The following is a 10,463-nucleotide window of genomic DNA, read 5'->3' on the forward strand; positions in this document are numbered from 1 at the left end:
TAGCAGGATTGCAATTTCTAGAAGTTCTAGGCCACGTCAAGTGCGATACTTCAGATTTTCTCAGCAGATTCATTGTAACACAAAAGGGAACCGCCCCCGCAGCAGCTTTCCTTAGCAGCGGATTGGCCTCTCGCACAGATTCACTTCGGAGAGATAAGTCAAGGGCCATGGTCACAGAGGGGATCAAAGCAGGGCGGTGGGGTAGGATTCACACCATTTAGGGGTTTTGAGTCAGCTATGGGGAGGGGAAGGTTTGAAAAATGGCCTCGGGGTCCACAGTGAGGGAAAGGCTCACTTTAGCTAACAATGCTGAGGTGGGCAGGGCAGAGCAGTCCCAGGGTGGGTTGTTACTTGTCTCTCGTTCTTTCTGTATATTCTGTGCATCTTGTGCAACGTGTCTCTTGCCTTAGCCCTCCCAGGCGCTTATGAGAAACCCAAGATCCTTCCATTCATCTCCCATCTTTGAGATCCTCGGCCCGATGCCGGCGAAACTTCGATACTGGAGCTCGGACACCCGTCAGAATCGCATCTGTCTTTAGAAGCATGTGATAGTATGTTTTTTTAGGTCTCGTTATCAGCTGTGTCGACAGCTATATGTAGCAGTGTTTCTTTACAGTGGATAAGGACTTGTGTCAATTCAAAGGCAGGCAGAGGCTTCCAGCCATAGGATTCTCAGGCATCCGTCTCTGCGGTTCTTGGAAAAAGTTGTTCCTTTAGCATCTTTTTCCTCCAGGGTCCTCCAAGCCCGACAGGCTCGCCTTCGGTCCCTCCTCGGTCATCACGTTCAGCATTCTCTCGGTCCTCGTGAGGACTTTCTTGTCTCAGAGTTTTCTCTCCCTGTCATGTCCCCTCATGTCACGGGTGTCTGGGGGTATTTGGTCCGGAGCTGCTCTGTCCTGCCGCCCAGCCCGGTTGTAGGTGTTTAAGGATAAGTCCCGGGCACTTGTAATCAGAGACTTGTAGTACGGGCTGTAGTTGGAGTCTAGGTGGTATTCTTATGTTGGCAGAAGGTGTTTGGAGCTGTGAAGTTACCCTGCAGCACTTTGACTTTTTTCCTAACTTTCTTTCAGATGCAGACGGATTGACCTCGTGGCAGAGCACCGCATCCCAGATGAGGGGATCCCCCTGAGAAGGTCGGTCACGGTTTTACTTTGCAGCGGGGCTGGAAGCGGTCACTGTGTTACAGCTCTACTCTTTGTATTTATTTCTAGGAAGTAAAGCCAGAAAGCAGCAGGGAAGGCGAAGCAGGTGGAAGGTGAGCCTCAGTTGGTGAAGAGAAGCAGATGTTCTTGCTGGGGTCTCAGTTTCTGGTGCAACTCCCTGCTTGTTTGTGTGTTTTAGGCTGCCTCCTGATGCAGTGCTGAGGCCCCCTCACTGACCTGCCAAGAGACCCGGTTTGCCTCTCTGGTGAGCCCCAGCAAATAATACCGGAGTCCGTGATGAAGCCTTGACCTCGTCCACGTGTCAGTGCGGTCCGGGTACCCTTTAGGTGCGGCCGAGGAGTCGCGGCGAGTCGGGGACGTCGCAAGGAGCGGCGAGGGCGCGGTCAACTTTTAGCGACGCTACATCGCTCCTCTCCGTTTATCCTAGGCGAACCCTGCGATGACGGGTTCTGCCTCGGAGCATGGCCGAAGCGTGGTGCCCGAGGACCCGGGCGTTCCTAAGAGAGAGTGAGTAGGAGTTGGGTTTTGGTGAATATGCCACTAAGATTGTGCTCTTATATTTGGTTTTCTTTATCATAGGTGCTGATACTTGTCTGAGACAACAGCCAGGTGAGAGAAGAACTTCCCAGACGGTGAGGTGGCTTTGTTTGGCCCCCGACCGGCCTCTCTCTGTGACTCACATCTTCAGCCCTCTGAGAGATAAGTGGGGCCTGCAGAGGGGATCAAAGCAGGGCGGCGGGTCGGGACTGAGATCGGTTTGGGTTTTTGAGTGAGCTTTGGGGATGGGGAGGTTCTGGAAATGACCCCATAGGCCCCAGTGAAGGAAAGCCTCACTTTGGTTTGCAATGCTGAGGCGAACAGGGCAGAGCAGTCCCAGGGTGTGTTGTCACTTGTCTCTCGTGCCTTCTGTGTCTTATGTGCATCTTGTGTAACATCTCTATTGCCTTAGCCCTCCCAGGGGCTTATGAGAAACCCCGGGGTCATTCCGTTCATCTACCATCTTTGCGTTCCTTGGCCCGACGCTGGCGAAGCTTTGATTTGGGAGCTCTGACACGCGTCAGATTCACATCTGCCTTCAGAAGCACGTGATTGGATGTCTTTTTAGGTCTCGTTCTCAGCTGTGTCGACAGCTATATGCAGCAGTGTTTCTTTACAGCGGATAAGGACTTGTGCCGATTCAAAGGCAGGCAGAGGCTTCCAGCCACAGGATTCTCGGGCATCCGTCTCTGCGGTTCTTGGAAAAAGTTGTTCCTTTCCCATCTTTTTCCTCCAGGGTCATCTGAGCCCGGCAGGCTCGCCTTCGGTCCCTCTTCAGTCATCTCGTTCAGCATTCTCTCGGTCCTTGTGAGGACTTTCTTGTCTCAGAGTTTTCTCTCCCTGTCCTGTCCCCTCGTGTCACGGGTGTCTGGGGGTATTTGGTCCGGAGCTGCTCTGCCCTGCCGCCCAGACCGGTTGTAGGTGTTTAAGGATAAGTCCCGGGCACTTGTAATCAGAGACTTGTAGTACGGGCTGTAGTTGGAGTCTAGGTGGTATTCTTATGTTGGCAGAAGGTGTTTGGAGCTGTGAAGTTACCCTGCAGCACTTTGACTTTTTTCCTAACTTTCTTTCAGATGCAGACGGATTGACCTCGTGGCAGAGCGCCGCATCCCAGATGAGGGGATCCCCCTGAGAAGGTCTGTCACGGTTTTACTTTGCAGCGGGGCTGGAAGCGGTCACTGTGTTACAGCTCTACTCTTTGTATTTATTTCTAGGAAGTAAAGCCAGAAAGCAGCAGGGAAGGCGAAGCAGGTGGAAGGTGAGCCTCAGTTGGTGAAGAGAAGCAGTTGTTCTTGCTGGGGTCTCAGTTTTTGGTGCAAGTCCCTGCTTGTTTGTGTGTTTTAGGCTGCCTCCTGATGCTGTGCTGAGACCCCCTCACTGACCTGCTAGGAGACCTGGTTTGCTTCTCTGGTGAGCCCCAGCAAATATTACCGGAGTCCGTGACGAAGCCTCGACCTCGTCCACGTGTCGGTGCGGTCCGGGTACCCTTTAGGTGCGGCCGAGGAGTCACGGCGAGTCGGGGACGTCGCAAGGAGCGGCGAGGGCGTGGTCAACTTTCAGCGATGCTACATTACCTCCTCTCCATTTATCCAAGGTGTACCCTGCGACGATGACATCCACCCCGGAACGTGGCCAAAGCGTGTGGCCGGAGGACCTGGGAGTTCCTAAGAGATGGTGAGTAGGAGTTGGGTTTTGGTGAATATGCCACTTAGATTGTGTTCTTATATTTGGTTTTCTTTATCATAGGTGATGATACTTGTCTGAGACAACAGCCCGGTGAGAGAAGAACTTCCCAGACAGCGAGGTGGCTTTGTTTGGCTCCTGACCGGCCTCTCTCTGTGACTCACATCTTCAGCCCTCTGTGAGATAAGTGGAGCCCGCAGAGGGGATCAAAGCAGGGCGGCGGGTCGGGACTGAGATCGGTTTGGGTTTTTGAGTGAGCTTTGGGGATGGGGAGGTTCTGGAAATGACCCCATAGGCCCCAGTGAAGGAAAGCCTCACTTTGGTTTGCAATGCTGAGGCGAACAGGGCAGAGCAGTCCCAGGGTGTGTTGTCACTTGTCTCTCGTGCCTTCTGTGTCTTATGTGCATCTTGTGTAACATCTCTATTGCCTTAGCCCTCCCAGGGGCTTATGAGAAACCCCGGGGTCATTCCATTCATCTCCCATCTTTGCGTTCTTCGGCCCGGCGCTGGCGAAGCTTTGATTTGGGAGGTCGGACAGGCATCAGAATCGCATCTGTCTTTAGAAGCACGTGATTGGATGTCTTTTTAGGTCTCGTTCTCAGCTGTGTCGACAGCTATATGCAGCAGTGTTTCTTTACAGCGGATAAGGACTTGTGCCGATTCAAAGGCAGGCAGAGGCTTCCAGCCACAGGATTCTCAGGCATCCGTCTCTGTGGTTCTTGGAAAATACTTGTTCCTTTAGCATCTTTTTCCTCCAGGGTCATCGGAGCCCAGCAGGCTCTCCTTGGGTCCCTCTTCAGTCATCTTGTTCAGCATTCTCTCGGTCCTTGTGAGGACTTTCTTGTCTCAGAGAGTTTTATCTCCCTGTCACGTCCGCTCGTCTCACGTGTCACGGGTGTCTGGGGGTATTTGGTCCGGAGCTGCTCTGCCCTGGCGCCCAGCCCGGTTGTAGGTGTTTAAGGATAAGTCCTGGGCACTTGTAATCAGAGACTTGTAGTACAGGCTGTAGTTGGAGTCTAGGTGGTATTCTTATGTTGGCAGCAGGTGGTTGGAGCTGTGCAGTTACCCTGCAGCACTTTGACTTTTTTCCTAACTTTCTTTCAGATGCAGATGGATTGACCTCCTGGCAGAACACCTGTCCCAGATGAGGGGGTTCCCCTGAGAAGGTCTGTCACGGTTTTACTTTGCAGCGGGGCTGGAAGCGGTCACTTTGTTACAGCTCTGCTCTTTGTATTTATTTCTAGGAAGTAAAGCTGGAAAGTAGCGGAGAAGGCAAAGCAGGTGGAAGGTGAGCCTCGGTTGGTGGAGAGAAGCAGTTGTTTTTGTTGGGGTCGCAGTTTCTGCTATAACTTTAATCCCTTGGTTTTTTTTATTTTAGGTGGCCTACTTGCAAGATATCCCAGCCCAGGATGCTGAAGGACAGGTGCGTGCAAGCTGTGTGTGTTTTGGTGTTTAATTCCCTGGTTTGCTGCTAAACTTTAGTTCTCAAAGATAGAATGAAAGAACCACATCACAAATCCCTCCTTGTGGATCCTGACACACATTGGTGTCACGGACAGGATTCTGAGAGACGGAAGGGGTTGCAGGTTTATCGTGCAGTCATTATCAGGGGAAAGACGTTTCGCCTCAGCCGCCCCTAGCCTGCCACGCCGGTGAGCAGTGTCTAGAAAGCAAGGGAGGTGACTCGAATTTTTTAAAAACAGCACATGCCTCAGGGCAAAGCACCCCACACTCATTTGAGGGCTCTGTCTTCAGAACTTTACAGGGGATCTTTGAGTATGAGAAGTGGGACTGAGAGGTTTTTCTGTTTAAAGTGCCTGGTTTGCTGCTAATCTTTCGTTCTCTAAGATAGAAGGAAAGAACCACATCACAAATCCCACCTTGTGGATCCTGACACACATCGGTGTCACGGACAGGATTCTGAGAGACAGAAGGGGTTGCAGGTTTATCGTGCAGTCATTATCAGGGGAAAGACGTTTCACCTCAGCCGCCCCTAGCCTGCCACGCCGGTGAGCAGTGTCTAGAAAGCAAGGGAGGTGACTCGAATTTTTTGAAAACAGCACATGCCTCCGGGCAAAGCACCCCACACTCGTTTGAGAGCTCTGTCTTCAGAACTTTACAGGGGATCTTTGAGTATGAGAAGTGGGACTGAGAGGTTTTTGTTTAAAGTCCCTGGTTTGCTGCTAATCTTTCGTTCTCTAAGATAGAAGGAAAGAACCACATCACAAATCCCACCTTGTGGATCCTGACACACATCGGTGTCACGGACAGGATTCTGAGAGACAGAAGGGGTTGCAGGTTTATCGTGCAGTCATTATCAGGGGAAAGACGTTTCACCTCAGCCGCCCCTAGCCTGCCACGTTGGTGAGCAGTGTCTAGAAAGCAAGGGAGGTGACTCGAATTTTTTAAAAACAGCACATGCCTCAGGGCAAAGCACCCCACACTCGTTTGAGGGCTCTGTCATCAGAACTTTACAGGGGATCTTTGAGTATGAGAAGTGGGACTGAGAGGTTTTTCTTCTGTTTCAGTCCCTGGTTGGCTGACAAGCTTTTGTAGTCCAAGATGGAATAAAGGAACCACATTGGGAATTCCACCTTGTGCATTGTGACAGTAACTCAGTGCTTTTTTCTTTTCTGTCTTTGCAGGAGTCGGTGTTGCCCCGAGCCTGGCCAGGAGCAGAGATGTGCAGGTGAGTTGGCATTTTGAAGTTAAGTTAGAGGACAGGGCTGTAGTGGGATAGGCCCCTCTGAAGCCAAGGGAGAGGGTTTCTTTGCAAGCTCCCCAGAGCTTTTGCCGGGCAGGGCATTTCCAATCCATCTTCTCGTTCTCTCACATTTCACGTCATCGGCCATCTCAGCCTCTCGACGTCATCGTGGATTTTTTCGTCCGAGGAACCGGCCTTCGCATCCGCAGCTATCGCCACGTTCACCCGGCAGACATTGCCTGCGACTGCCTTGTACTGTGCCTGCCTCTGTAAAACTAACTGCATTGTGCCTGCCTCTGTAAAACTAACTGCATTGTGCCTGCCTCTGTAAAACTAACTGCATTGTGCCTGCCTCTGTAACTTAACTTAACTGCATTGTGCCTGCCTCTGTAACTTAACTTAACTGCATTGTGCCTGCCTCTGTAACTTAACTTAACTGCATTGTGCCTGCCTCTGTAACTTAACTTAACTGCATTGTGCCTGCCTCTGTAACTTAACTTAACTGCATTGTGCCTGCCTCTGTAACTTAACTTAACTGCATTGTGCCTGCCTCTGTAACTTAACTTAACTGCATTGTGCCTGCCTCTGTAACTTAAGTTACCTTAACTGCATTGTGCCTGCCTCTGTAACCTAAGTTACCTTAACTGCATTGTGCCTGCCTCTGTAACTTAACTTAACTTTAACTGCATTCTGCCTGCCTCTGTAACCTAACTTAACTTTAACTGCATTCTGCCTGCCTCTGTAACCTAACTTAACTTTAACTGCATTCTGCCTGCCTCTGTAACTTAACTTAACTGCATTCTGCCTGCCTCTGTAACTTAACTGCATTGTGCCTGCCTCTGTAACTTAACTTAACTGCATTGTGCCTGCCTCTGTAACCTAAGTTACCTTAACTGCATTGTGCCTGCCTCTGTAACCTAAGTTACCTTAACTGCACTGTGCCTGCCTCTGTAACCTAAGTTACCTTAACTGCATTGTGCCTGCCTCTGTAACCTAAGTTACCTTAACTGCATTGTGCCTGCCTCTGTAACCTAACTTAACTTTAACTGCATTGTGCCTGCCTCTGTAACCTTACTTAACTTTAACTGCATTGTGCCTGCCTCTGTAACCTTACTTAACTTTAACTGCATTGTGCCTGCCTCTGTAACCTTACTTAACTTTAACTGCATTGTGCCTGCCTCTGTAACCTTACTTAACTTTAACTGCATTGTGCCTGCCTCTGTAACCTTACTTAACTTTAACTGCATTGTGCCTGCCTCTGTAACTTTACTTAACTTTAACTGCATTGTGCCTGCCTCTGTAACTTTACTTAACTTTAACTGCATTGTGCCTGCCTCTGTAACTTTACTTAACTTTAACTGCATTGTGCCTGCCTCTGTAACTTTACTTAACTTTAACTGCATTGTGCCTGCCTCTGTAACTTAACTTTAACTGCATTGGTTTGGAGCTGCCCTGCCCTGGCACATAGTTAGAGTTAGGTGGAACAATTATAAAAGGTTACAGGTCCTTTTTTCTATCAGGTTTTTGTGTAGAAAATATGTGGGCCTAGAGGGTGGCTGAGTCATAGCTACCATAGAATTCCTCACTGACCACCTTGTGTTGTCTTGCAGGTCTCTGATGCCTATTTTCTGAGGATCTACCGTTTGATGTTGAGAAGCAGCAGTGAGAAGATATCTCAGGGCATTTTGTTCAGCAGAGTGTTTCAAATAAGGGTTGCGGTCACTGTGTGAGTTAGTCTCCTGCTGTGTGTCAGAGTGTGTCTGTCTGTGAGAGTCAGTGGGTCAGGGTCTGCTTGTGTGCATGTGTGTCGAGTGGTTCTAACCTTGTATGTATGGCTTTTGCTTTTCAGGACTTGCAATTCACTTTTAAATTTAGAATAAAAAATCCCCAGCTGGGGGGGTTTTTTTTTTTTCCCTCCCAGCTGGGGTTTTTTTTCCTCGGTCCCGGCCGGTCTGCGAGGCGACAGTCATCGCCAAAGTTTGGGCACGGACCGGCCCCGGACCGAGGTTTTTGTCAGGCAGGCTGAATTCGAGGCCCCCCGGGAACTGAGTTCCCGTGGGGTAGGAGGGGGGTGTGCGTTTGTGTCGAGTGGTTCTAACCTCGTATGTATGGCTTTTGCTTTTCAGGACTTGCAATTCACTTTTAAATTTAGAATAAAAAATCCCCAGCTGGGGGGGTTTTTTTTTTTTCCCTCCCAGCTGGGGTTTTTTTTCCTCGGTCCCGGCCGGTCTGCGAGGCGATAGTCATCGCCAAAGTTTGGGCACGGACCGGCCCCGGACCGAGGTTTTCGTCAGGCAGGCTGAATTCGAGGCCCCTCGGGAACCGAGTTCCTGTGGGGTAGGAGGGGGGTGTGCGTTTGTGTCGAGTGGTTCTAACCTTGTATGTATTGCTTTTGCTTTTCAGGACTTGCAATTCACTTTTAAATTTAGAATAAAAAATCCCCAGCTGGGGGGGTTTTTTTTTTTTCCCTCCCAGCTGGGGTTTTTTTTCCTCGGTCCCGGCCGGTCTGCGAGGCGACAGTCATCGCCAAAGTTTGGGCACGGACCGGCCCCGGACCGAGGTTTTCGTCAGGCAGGCTGAATTCGAGGCCCCCCGGGAACCGAGTTCCCGTGGGGTAGGAGGGGGGTGTGTATGGAGTGGTTCTAACCTGGTATGTATTGCTTTTGCTTTTCAGGACTTGCAATTCACTTTTAAATTTAGAATAAAAAATCCCCAGCTGGGGGGTTTTTTTTTTTTTCCCTCCCAGCTGGGGTTTTTTTTCCTCGGTCCCGGCCGGTCTGCGAGGCGACAGTCATCGCCAAAGTTTGGGCACGGACTGGCCCCGGACCGAGGTTTTCGTCAGGCAGGCTGAATTCGAGGCCCCCCGGGAACCGAGTTCCTGTGGGGTAGGAGGGGGGTGTGTATGGAGTGGTTCTAACCTGGTATGTATTGCTTTTGCTTTTCAGGACTTGCAATTCACTTTTAAATTTAGAATAAAAAATCCCCAGCTGGGGGGGTTTTTTTTTTTTCCCTCCCAGCTGGGGTTTTTTTTCCTCGGTCCCGGCCGGTCTGCGAGGCGACAGTCATCGCCAAAGTTTGGGCACGGACCGGCCCCGGACCGAGGTTTTCGTCAGGCAGGCTGAATTCGAGGCCCCCCGGGAACCGAGTTCCCGTGGGGTAGGAGGGGGGTGTGTATGGAGTGGTTCTAACCTGGTATGCATTGCTTTTGCTTTTCAGGACTTGCAATTCACTTTTAAATTTAGAATAAAAAATCCCCAGCTGGGGGGGGTTTTTTTTTTTCCCTCCCAGCTGGGGTTTTTTTTCCTCGGTCCCGGCCGGTCTGCGAGGCGACAGTCATCGCCAAAGTTTGGGCACGGACCGGCCCCGGACCGAGGTTTTCGTCAGGCAGGCTGGTTTTCAGGCTCCTGGGAACCACGTTCCCGAGGACCACCGACAGCAGGATTATAACGGGGCGGTGGAGAGGAGAGTGAAGGTGAGTATGTGTGCGAGCTGAAGCCGGCTTCTGTGGCGAATGAGTATTGTGTTTTCTGTGTGCTCCTTGTGGTTTGGCATAGCAGTAATAATGAAACAGCATGTATTGACCTTTTCAGAACTGTAGAAGTAGTTATATTCTGTTAATACATATTTGGCTTGTATTGTTCTGTATTTGCATTTGCTGCTGTGTTTTGCTGTATTACTCTGTATGTGAATTAGGAATTTTTCAGTGTGTACATGGATTGTATTGTAATGTATTTGTCTCTAGTTTCTCTGTGTTTTGCTGTAGTGTAAATAAATTCAGTAAATAAAGGTGAATAAACTTTCATCCCCCTCCCCCCTCCCCCCATGGCTCTTGTGTTTTTGGTGTGGTGTAGTCATTATTTTCGTTCTATTTCTTGCTTTTCAATCTCTTTCTAACTTTCTCTAAGTCTCTGTCACTGTTGCTCACTCTATTTTTCTGTTTCTTTTCTCTCCAACTCTGTTTCCTTTCCCTCTAGCTCCGAGTTAGACAGAAAGCAACTGGACTTGCTTCCTTTCCACTGTAACTCCGAGTTACGGTGAACAGGAATTGTCTCAGTTTCCTTTCTCTCTGCCTCTGAGTTAGACAGAAAAGAAATAGAGTCGGTTTCTCTCCACTCTCCCTCGGTTTCTTTTCTCTCCAACTCTGTTTCCTTCCTCTCTAGCTCTGAGTTAGACAGAAAGAAACTGGACTCTATTCCTTTCCACCGTAACTCCGAGTTACGGTGAACAGGAATTGTCTCAGTTTCCTTTCTCTCTGCCTCTGAGTTAGACAGAAAAGAAATAGAGTCGGTTTCTCTCCACTCTCCCTCGGTTTCTTTTCTCTCCAACTCTGTTTCCTTCCTCTCTAGCTCTGAGTTAGACAGAAAGAAACTGGACTC

General features: G+C 49.9%; 3 long non-coding RNA genes across 3 annotated transcripts; all 3 read left to right on the forward strand.

Moving 5' to 3' along the window:
• Positions 1-886: 886 nt before the first annotated feature.
• Positions 887-1,489, forward strand: LOC147645663 (uncharacterized). Its single transcript, XR_015282221.1, has 3 exons — positions 887-1,133; positions 1,212-1,255; positions 1,342-1,489. It is a non-coding gene; the product is annotated as an uncharacterized LOC147645663 (long non-coding RNA).
• Positions 1,490-2,750: 1,261 nt separating this feature from the next.
• On the forward strand, positions 2,751-3,192 carry LOC147645664 (uncharacterized). The gene is made up of 3 exons (XR_015282222.1): positions 2,751-2,836; positions 2,915-2,958; positions 3,045-3,192. It is a non-coding gene; the product is annotated as an uncharacterized LOC147645664 (long non-coding RNA).
• A 102-nt stretch (positions 3,193-3,294) lies between these two features.
• LOC147645665 (uncharacterized) lies at positions 3,295-7,696 on the forward strand. Its single transcript, XR_015282223.1, has 7 exons — positions 3,295-3,374; positions 3,447-3,561; positions 4,488-4,549; positions 4,628-4,671; positions 4,762-4,806; positions 6,029-6,072; positions 6,241-7,696. It is a non-coding gene; the product is annotated as an uncharacterized LOC147645665 (long non-coding RNA).
• The last annotated feature ends 2,767 nt before the right edge of the window (positions 7,697-10,463 follow it).

The sequence above is a fragment of the Cyanistes caeruleus genome, unplaced genomic scaffold (genome assembly GCF_971803275.1).
Source record: "Cyanistes caeruleus unplaced genomic scaffold, bCyaCae1.hap1.1 HAP1_SCAFFOLD_199, whole genome shotgun sequence".
Taxonomy (NCBI): Eukaryota; Metazoa; Chordata; class Aves; order Passeriformes; family Paridae; genus Cyanistes; species Cyanistes caeruleus.